The sequence below is a fragment of the Engystomops pustulosus genome, chromosome 3, assembly GCF_040894005.1.
Source record: "Engystomops pustulosus chromosome 3, aEngPut4.maternal, whole genome shotgun sequence".
Taxonomy (NCBI): domain Eukaryota; kingdom Metazoa; phylum Chordata; class Amphibia; order Anura; family Leptodactylidae; genus Engystomops; species Engystomops pustulosus.
Window position 1 is genome coordinate 150,691,195 of NC_092413.1, and position 14,209 is coordinate 150,705,403.

Below are 14,209 nucleotides of genomic sequence, written 5' to 3' on the forward strand. Positions count from 1 at the left end.
ATAAAAGTTTGCCAGTATATTTTGTGGATTACACAGCAGGGTGGCGACAAAGTTAACATGGAAGCCATGAAAACAACCCAAAATTCTGCCTGACACAGCTCGTTTGATAAGGGGACCATGTATGGAGGCAGTGAACTAGTAGTAGATTAAAGGTGCTGCAGTTAAAACTATGTTAGTTGGATCTTGGCATGGAGCTGGCGCTCCGCTGCCAGGCGAGCTTTCGCCAATCCAAGCCCCTGTCTATAGGCTACTCCCCAAACAGCACTTCTAAGAACCTTTTGTATAAGATCAAGTGTAGTAGCGTTCTTATAAGTTTAGGATATGGCGGGTGAGGGGAATGTAAACAGCTGCGCAAGAAGCGCTGAAATAATATCGGTTAATCATAAAAGTTTGCCAGTATATTTTGTGGATAACACAGCAGGGTGGCGACAAAGTTAACAACTTTGATGTGGAATCCATGAAAACAACCCAAATTTCTGCCTGACACACCTCGTTTGATAAGGGGAGGATGTATGGAGGCAGCTATATGGACGACTTTTGGAGGTAGCAATGGAGACAACGTGTGGAGGCTGCTATGGAGACAATTTAATTTGGATAGTGCCTGTATGTGGCAGTCCCAAAAAGTTTTCAAACCAGAGGAGCAGGTAGGTGTCCCTCCAGAAAAATGGAATAGATTGAGTGCCTGTATGTGGCAGTCCCAAAAATGTTTCAAACCAGAGGAGCAGGTAGGTGGCCCTCCAGTAAAATGGAATAGATTGAGTGCCTGTATGTGGCAGTCCCAAAAAGTTTTCAAACCAGAGGAGCAGGTAGGTGTCCCTCCAGAAAAATGGAATAGATTGAGTGCCTGTATGTGGCAGTCCCAAAAATGTTTCAAACCAGAGGAGCAGGTAGGTGGCCCTCCAGTAAAATGGAATAGATTGAGTGCCTGTATGTGGCAGTCCCAAAAAGTTTTCAAACCAGAGGAGCAGGTAGGTGTCCCTCCAGAAAAATGGAATAGATTGAGTGCCTGTATGTGGCACTCACAAAAATGTTTCAAACCAGAGGAGCAGGTAGGTGGCCCTCCAGTAAAATGGAATAGATTGAGTGCCTGTATGTGGCAGTCCCAAAAAGTTTTCAAACCAGAGGAGCAGGTAGGTGTCCCTCCAGAAAAATGGAATAGATTGAGTGCCTGTATGTGGCAGTCCCAAAAATGTTTCAAACCAGAGGAGCAGGTAGGTGGCCCTCCAGTAAAATGGAATAGATTGAGTGCCTGTATGTGGCAGTCCCAAAAAGTTTTCAAACCAGAGGAGCAGGTAGGTGTCCCTCCAGAAAAATGGAATAGATTGAGTGCCTGTATGTGGCAGTCCCAAAAATGTTTCAAACCAGAGGAGCAGGTAGGTGGCCCTCCAGTAAAATGGAATAGATTGAGTGCCTGTATGTGGCAGTCCCAAAAAGTTTTCAAACCAGAGGAGCAGGTAGGTGTCCCTCCAGAAAAATGGAATAGATTGAGTGCCTGTATGTGGCACTCACAAAAATGTTTCAAACCAGAGGAGCAGGTAGGTGGCCCTCCAGTAAAATGGAATAGATTGAGTGCCTGTATGTGGCAGTCCCAAAAAGTTTTCAAACCAGAGGAGCAGGTAGGTGTCCCTCCAGAAAAATGGAATAGATTGAGTGCCTGTATGTGGCAGTCCCAAAAATGTTTCAAACCAGAGGAGCAGGTAGGTGGCCCTCCAGTAAAATGGAATAGATTGAGTGCCTGTATGTGGCAGTCCCAAAAAGTTTTCAAACCAGAGGAGCAGGTAGGTGTCCCTCCAGAAAAATGGAATAGATTGAGTGCCTGTATGTGGCAGTCCCAAAAATGTTTCAAACCAGAGGAGCAGGTAGGTGGCCCTCCAGTAAAATGGAATAGATTGAGTGCCTGTATGTGGCAGTCCCAAAAAGTTTTCAAACCAGAGGAGCAGGTAGGTGTCCCTCCAGAAAAATGGAATAGATTGAGTGCCTGTATGTGGCAGTCCCAAAAATGTTTCAAACCAGAGGAGCAGGTAGGTGGCCCTCCAGTAAAATGGAATAGATTGAGTGCCTGTATGTGGCAGTCCCAAAAAGTTTTCAAACCAGAGGAGCAGGTAGGTGTCCCTCCAGAAAAATGGAATAGATTGAGTGCCTGTATGTGGCAGTCCCAAAAATGTTTCAAACCAGAGGAGCAGGTAGGTGGCCCTCCAGTAAAATGGAATACATTGAGTGCCTGTATGTGGCAGTCCCAAAAAGTTTTCAAACCAGAGGAGCAGGTAGGTGTCCCTCCAGAAAAATGGAATAGATTGAGTGCCTGTATGTGGCACTCACAAAAATGTTTCAAACCAGAGGAGCAGGTAGGTGGCCCTCCAGTAAAATGGAATAGATTGAGTGCCTGTATGTGGCAGTCCCAAAAAGTTTTCAAACCAGAGGAGCAGGTAGGTGTCCCTCCAGAAAAATGGAATAGATTGAGTGCCTGTATGTGGCAGTCCCAAAAATGTTTCAAACCAGAGGAGCAGGTAGGTGGCCCTCCAGTAAAATGGAATAGATTGAGTGCCTGTATGTGGCAGTCCCAAAAAGTTTTCAAACCAGAGGAGCAGGTAGGTGTCCCTCCAGAAAAATGGAATAGATTGAGTGCCTGTATGTGGCAGTCCCAAAAATGTTTCAAACCAGAGGAGCAGGTAGGTGGCCCTCCAGTAAAATGGAATAGATTGAGTGCCTGTATGTGGCAGTCCCAAAAAGTTTTCAAACCAGAGGAGCAGGTAGGTGTCCCTCCAGAAAAATGGAATAAATTGAGTGCCTGTATGTGGCACTCACAGAAATGTTTCAAACCAGAGGAGCAGGTAGGTGGCCCTCCAGTAAAATGGAATAGATTGAGTGCCTGTATGTGGCAGTCCCAAAAAGTTTTCAAACCAGAGGAGCAGGTAGGTGTCCCTCCAGAAAAATGGAATAGATTGAGTGCCTGTATGTGGCAGTCCCAAAAATGTTTCAAACCAGAGGAGCAGGTAGGTGGCCCTCCAGTAAAATGGAATAGATTGAGTGCCTGTATGTGGCAGTCCCAAAAAGTTTTCAAACCAGAGGAGCAGGTAGGTGTCCCTCCAGAAAAATGGAATAGATTGAGTGCCTGTATGTGGCAGTCCCAAAAATGTTTCAAACCAGAGGAGCAGGTAGGTGGCCCTCCAGTAAAATGGAATAGATTGAGTGCCTGTATGTGGCAGTCCCAAAAAGTTTTCAAACCAGAGGAGCAGGTAGGTGTCCCTCCAGAAAAATGGAATAGATTGAGTGCCTGTATGTGGCAGTCCCAAAAATTTTTCAAACCAGAGGAGCAGGTAGGTGGCCCTCCAGTAAAATGGAATAGATTGAGTGCCTGTATGTGGCAGTCCCAAAAATTTTTTAAAACAGAAGACCGGGTAGGTGGCCCTCCAGAAAAATTAAATGCATAAAGTACTATAGCTAGAGCCAGTGGGCCCTGTCAAAAAATAGCCAGTTTCCTCTGCTTTACTGTACAAAGAGGAGGAGAAGGAGGAAAATGAGGAGGAGGAGGAGTGGATCAATTATTCAGGTTGAGCTTCCTTCACCTGGTGGAGATTGGAAATTCTGAGAAATCCAGCCTTTATTCATTTTAATAAGCGTCAGCCTGTCAGCGCTGTCAGTCGACAGGCGTGTACGCTTATCTGTGATGATGCCACCAGCTGCACTGAAAACCCGCTCGGACAAGACGCTAGCGGCAGGGCAGGCAAGAACCTCCAAGGCGTACAGCGCCAGTTCGTGCCACATGTCCAGCTTTGAAACCCAGTAGTTGTAGGGAGCTGTGTGATCATTTAGGACGATGGTATGGTCAGCTACGTACTCCCTCACCATCTTTCTGTAAAGATCAGCCCTACTCTGCCGAGACTGGGGACAGGTGACAGTGTCTTGCTGGGGTGACATAAAGCTGGCAAAAGCCTTGTAAAGCGTACCCTTGCCAGTGCTGGACAAGCTGCCTGCTCGCCTACTCTCCCTCGCTACTTGTCCCGCAGAACTACGCACTCTGCCGCTAGCGCTGTCAGAAGGGAAATACTGTTTCAGCTTGTGCACCAGGGCCTGCTGGTATTCATGCATTCTCACACTCCTTTCCTCTGCAGGGATGAGAGTGGAAAGATTTTGCTTGTACCGTGGGTCCAGGAGAGTGAACACCCAGTAATCGGTGCTGGAATAAATTCTTTGAACGCGAGGGTCACGGGATAGGCAGCCTAGCATGAAATCTGCCATATGCGCCAGAGTACCAACGCGTAAGAATTCACTCCCCTCACTGGCCTGACTGTCCATTTCCTCCTCCTCCAACTCCTCCAACTCCTCTTCTTCTGCCCATACACGCTGAACAGTGAAGGACTCAACAATGGTCCCCTCTTGTGTCTCGCCAACATTCTCCTCCTCTTCCTCCTCATCCTCCTCCACCTCCACCTCCTCCGATATGCGCTGAGAAACAGACCTGAGGGTGCTTTGGCTATCAACAAGGGAATCTTCTTCCCCCGTCTCTTGTGACGAGCGCAAAGCTTCCGACTTCATGCTGATCAGAGAGTTTTTCAACAGGCCAAGCAGCGGGATGGTGAGGCTGATGATGGCGGCATCGCCACTGACCATCTGTGTTGACTCCTCAAAGTTACTCAGCACCTGACAGATATCAGACATCCACGTCCACTCCTCATTCTAGACTTGAGGAAGCTGACTGACCTGACTACCACTTCTTGTGGAAGTTGACATCTGGCAGTCTACAATCGCTCTGCGCTGCTGGTAAACTCTGGATAACATGTTCAGTGTTGAATTCCACCTCGTGGGCACGTCGCACAACAGTCGGTGAGCGGGCAGTTGGAGGCGGCGCTGCGCTGCCCTGAGAGTGGCAGCATCTGGGCTGGACTTCCTGAAATGCGCACAGATGCGGCGCACCTTCGTGAGCAAATCAGACAGATTGGGGTATGTCTTGAGGAAACGCTGAACTATCAGATTTAACACATGGGCCAGGCATGGCACATGTGTCAGTCTGCCGAGTTGCAGAGCCGCCACCAGGTTACGGCCGTTGTCACACACAACCATGCCTGGCTTCAGGTTCAGCGGTGCCAGCCACAGATCAGTCTGCGCCGTGATGCCCTGTAATAGCTCTTGGGCGGTGTGCCTTTTGTCGCCTAGGCTCAGCAGTTTGAGCACCGCCTGCTGTCGCTTAGCGACGGCACTGCTGCTGTGCCTAGAGCTACCGACTGATGGCGCCGTGCCCACGGATGGTAGTTCGGAGGAGGAGGTGGAGGAGGGGTGGGAGGAGGAGGAGGCATAGTAGGCCTGAAACACCTGGACCGAGGTAGGCCCCGCAATCCTCGGCGTTGGCAGTATATGACCAGCCCCAGGGTCAGACTCGGTCCCAGCCTCCACCAAGTTAACCCAATGTGCCGTCAGCGATATATAGTGGCCCTGCCCGGCAGCACTCGTCCACGTGTCCGTGGTCAGGTGGACCTTGTCAGAAACGGCGTTGGTCAGGGCACGGGTGATGTTGTCTGACACGTGCTGGTGCAGGGCTGGGACGGCACATCGGGAAAAGTAGTGGCGGCTGGGGACCGAATACCGAGGGGCGGCCGCCGCCATGAGGTTGCGAAAGGCCTCGGTCTCTACTAGCCTATAGGGCAGCATCTCCAGGCTAAGCAATCTGGAGATGTGCACATTAAGGGCTTGGGCGTGCGGGTGGGTTGCACTATATTTGCGTTTCCGCTCCAGCGTCTGGGGTATGGAGAGCTGAACGCTGGTGGATGCTGTGGAGGATCGTGGAGGCGACAATGGGGTTTTTGTGGCAGGGTCCTGGGCAGGGGGCTGACTATCAGCTGACACAGGGGAAGGAGCAGTGGTGTGCACGGCCGGAGGTGAACGGGCTTGTTGCCACTGAGTGGGGTGTTTAGCATTCATATGCCTGCGCATACTGGTGGTAGTTAAGCTAGTAGTGGTGGAACCCCTGCTGAGCCTGGTTTGGCAAATGTTGCACACCACAGTCCGTCGGTCATCCGGTGTTTCCTTAAAGAACCTCCAGACTTCTGAAGATCTAGCCCTCGCCGCAAGAGCCCTCACCACGGGAGCTTCACTAGTTGACACATTTGGCGCTGATGCACCAGCTCTGGCCCTGCCTCTCCGTCTGGCCCCACCACTGCCTCTTCCAACCTGTTCTGGTCGAGGACTCTCCTCCGTCTCAGAAGCACTGTGTTCACCCGGCCTCTCAACCCAGCTTGGGTCTGTCACCTCATCATCCTCCGATCCCTCAGTCTGCTCCCCCCTCGGACTTCCTGCCCTGACAACAACTTCCCCACTGTCTGACAACCGTGTCTCCTCATCGTCGGACACCTCTTTACACACTTCCACTACGTCAAGAAGGTCATCATCACCCACAGACTGTGACTAGTGGAAAACCTGGGCATCGGAAAATTGCTCAGCAGCAACCGGACAAGTGGTTTGTGACTGTGGGAAGGGTCCAGAAAACAGTTCCTCAGAGTATGCCGGTTCAAATGCCAAATTTTCCTGGGAGGGGGCAGACTGGGGGGGGAGGAGGCTGAGGTGCAGGAGCTGGAGGAGTGGCGATTTCGGTGACATGGGTGGACTGCGTGGAAGACTGACTGGTGGACAAATTGCTCGAAGCATTGTCAGCAATCCACGACATCACCTGTTCGCACTGTTCTGGCCTCAACAGTGCTCTACCACGAGTCCCAGTAACTTCAGACATGAACCTAGGGAGTGTAGCTCTGCGGCGTTCCCCTGCTCCCTCATAAGCAGGTGGTGTCTCACCCCGCCCAGGACCACGGCCTCTGACCCCTGCAGTAGTTGGACGCCCACGTCCCCGCCCTCGTCCTCTACCCCTAGCCCTCGGGTTAAACATTTTAAAAATGAGAGTTATAACTTAAATTTTTTTTTAACTTTTTTTTGTGTTTTTTGTTTTTTTTTGTGTTTTTTGTTTTTTTTTGTTTTTTTTTGTTTTTTTTTGTGTTTTTGAGTTTTTAAAACCAAACGATGCTATCCTATTGCTATGGCTATTTTCTAGCCAAGTATGAAAGCACACTACTATGCCAGATGAGATGACACTGAGTTATTAAACAAAATAAACGTAAAATAAAAAAGGACAAATGGCAGACTGTGCCTAATTGAAATCCAACCCCTACTAAATTTTCCCACTTCGGTCTTTGCTATGGATATGTGCGTCACTAAGCGCAGAACACAGCGGTCGCAAGTCTCACTACAAATTGCTCAGAATTGGCTAGTAGATGCACTGCAGCAAGTACAGCCACCAGCAGATCAACCAGAAATCAAATATATAACGCTACTGTAGGCGTAAGCCGTTTGGATTCTCCTATGGCTATTTTCTAGCCAAGTATGAAAGCACACTACTATGCCAGATGAGATGACGCTGAGTTATTAAACAAAATAAACGTAAAATAAAAAAGGACAAATGGCAGACTGTGCCTAATTGAAATCCAACCCCTACTAAATTTTCCCACTTCGGTCTTTGCAATGGATATGTGCGTCACTAAGCGCAAAACACAGCGGTCGCAAGTCTCACTACAAATTGCTCACAATTGGCCAGTAGATGCACTGCAGCAAGTACAGCCACCAGCAGATCAACCAGAAATCAAATATATAACGCTACTGTAGGCGTAAGCCGTTTGGATTCTCCTATGGCTATTTTCTAGCCAAGTATGAAAGCACACTACTATGCCAGATGAGATGACGCTGAGTTATTAAACAAAATAAACGTAAAATAAAAAAGGACAAATGGCAGACTGTGCCTAATTGAAATCCAACCCCTACTAAATTTTCCCACTTCGGTCTTTGCTATGGATATGTGCGTCACTAAGCGCAAAACACAGCGGTCGCAAGTCTCACTACAAATTGCTCACAATTGGCTAGTACATGCACTGCAGCAAGTACAGCCACCAGCAGATCAACCAGAAATCAAATATATAACGCTACTGTAGGCGTAAGCCGTTTGGATTCTCCTATGGCTATTTTCTAGCCAAGTATGAAAGCACACTACTATGCCAGATGAGATGACGCTGAGTTATTAAACAAAATAAACTTAAAATAAAAAAGGACAAATGGCAGACTGTGCCTAATTGAAATCCAACCCCTACTAAATTTTCCCACTTCGGTCTTTGCAATGGATATGTGCGTCACTAAGCGCAAAACACAGCGGTCGCAAGTCTCACTACAAATTGCTCACAATTGGCTAGTAGATGCACTGCAGCAAGTACAGCCACCAGCAGATCAACCAGAAATCAAATATATAACGCTACTGTAGGCGTAAGCCGTTTGGATTCTCCTATGGCTATTTTCTAGCCAAGTATGAAAGCACACTACTATGCCAGATGAGATGACGCTGAGTTATTAAACAAAATAAACGTAAAATAAAAAAGGAAAAATGGCAGACTGTGCCTAATTGAAATCCAACCCCTACTAAATTTTCCCACTTTGGTGTTTGAGGTGGATATGTGTGCCACTAAGAGCTAAACACAACGGTAGCAAGTCCCCCTGCTAATTCCTCACAAAATGGTACTAGATGCAAATAAAAAAAAAAAAAGTAGAACGTTATTGTAGCCCTAAGAAGGGCTGTTGGGTTCTTGGAGAATCACTCCTGCCTAACAGTAAGCTAATAGAACACCCTAACGCTTTCCCTGACCAGCAGCAGCTCTCTCCCTAGCGGCATCCAGACACAGAATGATCCGAGCAGCGCGGGCAGCGGCTAGTCTATCCCAGGGTCACCTGATCTGGCCAGCCAACCACTGCTATCGACGTGTAAGGGTACCACGTCATGCTGGGTGGAGTGCAGAGTCTCCTGGCTTGTGATTGGCTCTGTTTCTGGCCGCCAAAAAGCAAAACGGCGGGAGCTGCCATTTTCTCGAGCGGGCGAAGTATTCGTCCGAGCAACGAGCAGTTTCGAGTACGCTAATGCTCGACCGAGCATCAAGCTCGGACGAGCATGTTCGCTCATCTCTAGTCAGCTGCCAAAAAAGAAAATACTCGACATGTTGCTGCTTAGATTCTTGTTTGCTGAGTAAGACTAGAGAAGGATTGGGTAAGAAGAGAAGTGATGAACCAGTCATTCAGCGATAGGTAACACTGCTGTCACAGGGACTGCTTTTTTATATGGAGTTTTCGGTTTCAACCACTGAACTTGTGTCATAGTTCTCTGAGTTTCACCTTGGCTCAGATGAGTTAAGACTTATTCACACTTTCTTTTAATATGGAGGTGTGCAGTATGTGATCTTAGCATTTGTACGATACAAGTGCTATATTTTGTATAGCTTTGGATCTGTAAAAAACAGAAATCAAATTGTAGGAGCAGAATTATACATGTTCAACCTTTTACTCCTTTCATTTTGGCAAACAAGACTTCTGTTCCCATGATAAGCACTTAAACCTCACAAATCAGCATGTTATTGCCTACCCTGTGGGGGAAGAAGAGTTAATCAGAAATACTGAAAGTACAGTATGAGTCTCTTGAGAGGATGTGTTGATACTTGCTGTATTTTGCTGAAACACTGAATTTTTGTGTTCAGAAACAGGGTGGGGAATTGTAGGCAGAGTTATGTTAGTTTACCCTCCACGTAGCTTTATTTGCAGTTGTTATGATATTAAACGCATAGATTTTGTTTATTAAGTTCCTTAAGTTACATAATTTTGTTAACATACCACTGGACTGGATGTAACTGGTTAAAATACTTGAAACACTTTTTGCTTGACTTTACACCTCATGACAAACCGACATTATTTTGCACTAAAATAAAATATACTGTAACGTCCGTGCCTATGTCGCACTATCCGCAATTGGCGGAATAGAGGCGTTTATTTGTGTGTGAACTGTGGTGTACTGCCTGTGTTTGGATTAACTGAGCCACACCCTGCTTCTTGCATTTCAGCCCTGCCCAGCAAGGGTTACTAGCCTGATGGACAGTTTCCTCAGTGTACTGCTGGAGGAGTGTCCGGGATCGGCCTTATATACCTGCCTATTCCCATCATACCTTGCTGGTTATTTTGAGTCTTGTCTTCCCTGTGTTTCTAGTTCAGGTTTACCTGTCTCTGTCTGCCTGTATCTGTACCTGACCTGTATATAATTTGCTTGATCTTGACCTGACCTGTATATAACTTTTTGATCTTGACCTGACCTGTGTATATCTTGCCTGTACCTGTATTTAGATCTGACCTGTGATTATCTGCCTGAAGACCTGTTTATATCTGTTGTTTTGTTCCTGTCTCAGTCCTGTGTTTGTATTCTGTGCACCAGTGTGAACACTGGTCTATTTCTGTATTCCGGTTACCTGTTTGGTCTTGTGTTGGTTTCTGTGCACCAGTGTGAACACTGGTCTATGCCTGTTTTCCGGTTACCTGTCCGCTCCACCATCCAGCAGCTGCCAGACGAAGTAAGTTTCCCCTGTCATGTTGTAGGGTCACTTAGGGACCGTCAGTTAGGTTCCTGATAGGGAGTTTGCCCTTATCAGGGCGGTTTATCTGCTTTAGGCAGGGCCTTAGCCCGCAGGGACGTCGCAGGGTGAGTTTGCCACCGCTTACCTAGTCTGACACCTAGCGCCAATCCTGGTTGTGGTTGCGTGGTTTGCTGGATGGGTGCTGACATATACACTATATTTAGACCTCACAGGACTGCTTTATTCCTGCAAGATATAAAAGTTAACAATAATGTCTGAATCTTCTGAATTAGATCTGGTTTCAGGCTCTGTGCTTGAAAAAGACACTCAGGGCTGCTTTTGATTGACAGCTGCCTTTCAGCATAACTTCCTTAGGGAAAGCTGTGTTATCATTTGAGTGCAGTTCATGTTCAACTGTAGATTGAGTGATGAACAGTCGACCCAGTCAACGGCTGGGGACGGTGTCCATTTCACCCTTATATGTCCACCCAGTTTGCTCACAGGTTGCTGGTTATTTCAGTCCTCTGATCCTTGCTATTGCTTTTCCTATTGTGTGTATCCAACCTCTGCTACATTTACTCTTCTATCTCTTGCATCTCAACTTTGTAATTTGTTGCAATCCGGGATTTGACCCAGTTCTACCTAACTTTGTTTGTTCTTTCTTCTTTGTTTTTTTGTCGCTGTGTGTTTGTCATCTTTTCTGTGCACCCATTCAGAGTAGGGACTGTTGACCATGAGTTCCTGACCATTAGGGTTTGCAGGCTAGTTAGGTAGGTTATAGGGGTTGTAGGTGACTTCAGGGCCTGCACTTCATTCTTTGCCTTAACACATAACCAGTGAAAGAACAACAGGATTTAAATTACTGGGTATATTGAAGCAAGAACAATCTCTAAAGGTTGAACTTCATTTGTTTTTCTTTGTATGGCAAGTATTATTTTCTATTATAACTGATACAGCAAGGCATAATGAGGCAAATTTACTAACACTGTCTAAGTTTAAAGCGAACCTGTCACTACAGTAACCCCCAAGCCTACAAACAGTGCCTTCTTCTGTAATATGTACATGCCCTGGAGGTTATTTTAGCATATTTCTAAGATGCAGCATGAATGAAAATCATCTACACTCACCGGCCACTTTATTAGGTACACCATGCTAGTAACGGGTTGGACCCCCTTTTGCCTTCAGAACTGCCTCAATTCTTCGTGGCATAGATTCAACAAGGTGCTGGAAGCATTCCTCAGAGATTTTGGTCCATATTGACATGATGGCATCACACAGTTGCCGCAGATTTGTCGGCTGCACATCCATGATGCGAATCTCCTGTTCCACCACATCCCAAAGATGCTCTATTGGATTGCGATCTGGTGACTGTGGAGGCCATTTGAGTACAGTGAACTCATTGTCATGTTCAAGAAACCAGTCTGAGATGATTCCAGCTTTATGACATGGCGCATTATCCTGCTGAAAGTAGCCATCAGATGTTGGGTACATTGTGGTCATAAAGGGATGGACATGGTCAGCAACAATACTCAGGCAGGCTGTGGCGTTGCAACGATGCTCAATTAGTACCAAGGGGCCCAAAGAGTGCCAAGAAAATATTCCCCACACCATGACACCACCACCACCAGCCTGAACCATTGATACAAGGCAGGATGGATCCATGCTTTCATGTTGTTGACGCCAAATTCTGACCCTACCATCCGAATGTCGCAGCAGAAATTGAGACTCATCAGACCAGGCAATCTTCTACTGTCCAATTTCGATGAGCTTGTGCAAATTGTAGCCTCAGTTTCCTGTTCTTAGCTGAAAGGAGTGGCACCCGGTGTGGTCTTCTGCTGCTGTAGCCCATCTGCCTCAAAGTTCAACGTACTGTGCGTTCAGAGATGCTCTTATGCCTACCTTGGTTGTAACGGGTGGCGATTTGAGTCACTGTTGCCTTTCTATCAGCTCGAACCAGTCTGCCCAGAAGTCCTCTGACTTCTGGCATCAACAAGGCATTTCCGCCCACAGAACTGCCGCTCACTGGATGTTTTTTCTTTTTCGGACCATTCTCTGTAAACCCTAGAGATCAGCAGCTTCTGATATACTCAGACCAGCCCTTCTGGCACCAACAACCATGCCACATTCAAAGGCACTCAGAGGGTTAATTGTAGAGGGTCAAGATACGGTCTAACTACTTCGGCAAGATGTCTCCGAATGAAACGTTCAAACACCTTCATAATTATCGGTGTTAACTCTATCGGGGTTGGGGTGGTTAAATGTGGTGACATTTGTTTCAAATGACATCTACCATCAGGATTAAGTATTGTAAATCAAGCACACTGACATGTTGGTTGCCCCCCCTCTGGCAGGATCTGTTCTTCTTTTAGCTTCTTATTCCCTGGTTTTTACAAAAAAAAGGCTTAAGCACGCAGGAGTCAAAGTTACTGGTACATAAACATGCAGTGACCTGTCTAATGGAACAGATTTATCAGTGTATTCACTGCCACATAGGGATAGTAACAGTCCCGGCCCCCTTCCTTTTTGTTTTGGTTTTATTATACTTGTCCTTGTGAACAGACCAGTTGTCTCACTGCTTTGTAATTTGTAATCCAGAGATAACATGATCTAGAGATGTGTAATATGCTCGGGAATTTATCTATGTTGCAGTACTACAGCCCCCTCAGTCACAGCCATTTGTAATGAGGTGCCAAATGACGCATGCAGCAGTTGGTGTGCTCATTTGGCAGCTTTGGTGACTGAGGAAGCTGGATCTCTGTAGTACAGCAGCTCCCGTTACTTGGTGTATTGAGGCGCTGACTCTCAGGAGGGGGAAACCATGTCATTCTAAAGTTCTAAAGCCGTGGAAGACACCACTCCTTTGTGCATCTGGTCAAGTATAAAACCTTATAGTTTTCAATGATTGAGTGGATTTCATGTGCCATATTATCGAACAAAATTACATGTTCTTCATCACAAGATGTGATAATTTTTCCTATGTTACCATCATATATAATATCATTATATGTTATATATAAATGCTGGCACCAATCGTGGGTGTTAACCTTTTAAGTGTCGGGACTTAAATGATAGTGCTGGATGGGCGACGCCATCTTAGATCTGGCCAGTGCCCTCACTGACATCATTGGTGATCGTCGGCCGGTAGCCATGACGTCCAGGACTCTAACACAAGGTTCTGAGCTGTCATAGCAGGATCGGTAAAGATTAAAAATAAAATAACAAAAAACCTAAAAGTTCAAATCACCCCCTTTTCCCTAGAACTGCTAGAAAAACTAAAATCATAAACATATTAGGTATTGCCACATTTCAAAATGCCCAATCTATCAATATATAAAAATGGTTATTCCTGGCGGTGAACCTCGTAATGGAAAATAGCGCCCAAAGGTCTGAAACTCCAAAATAATAGCAATGAAAACATCATGTTCAGCAAAAAAAATTACACCTTCCATTAGTGGTGTTACTTGAAGCTGATGGGCCCCAAGTCTGTCCTGGGCCCCCCGACTATAATGTATGGTTTATAGTACTAGTTTTCGCATATGGGGAAGTGACACCTTAGTGAGCCCATTTGCGACAGCACCCCCTCAAGTTACGCCCCAGATTTCCATAGCTCCATATGCCAAAGTATGAAAAAATTATTAGCGTCTGAATAAGGCAAAATGAAGAAACTTTCAAATCAAATAAACCTATATAAATTTGTTAGCTCCATAATCGCTCCGACGCAAAGGATAAAGAGGAGGTGTCATTTTGTGAGCACAGTGAAAGCCATAAAAACCAGAAAGTCCACAAGAAAATGTTGC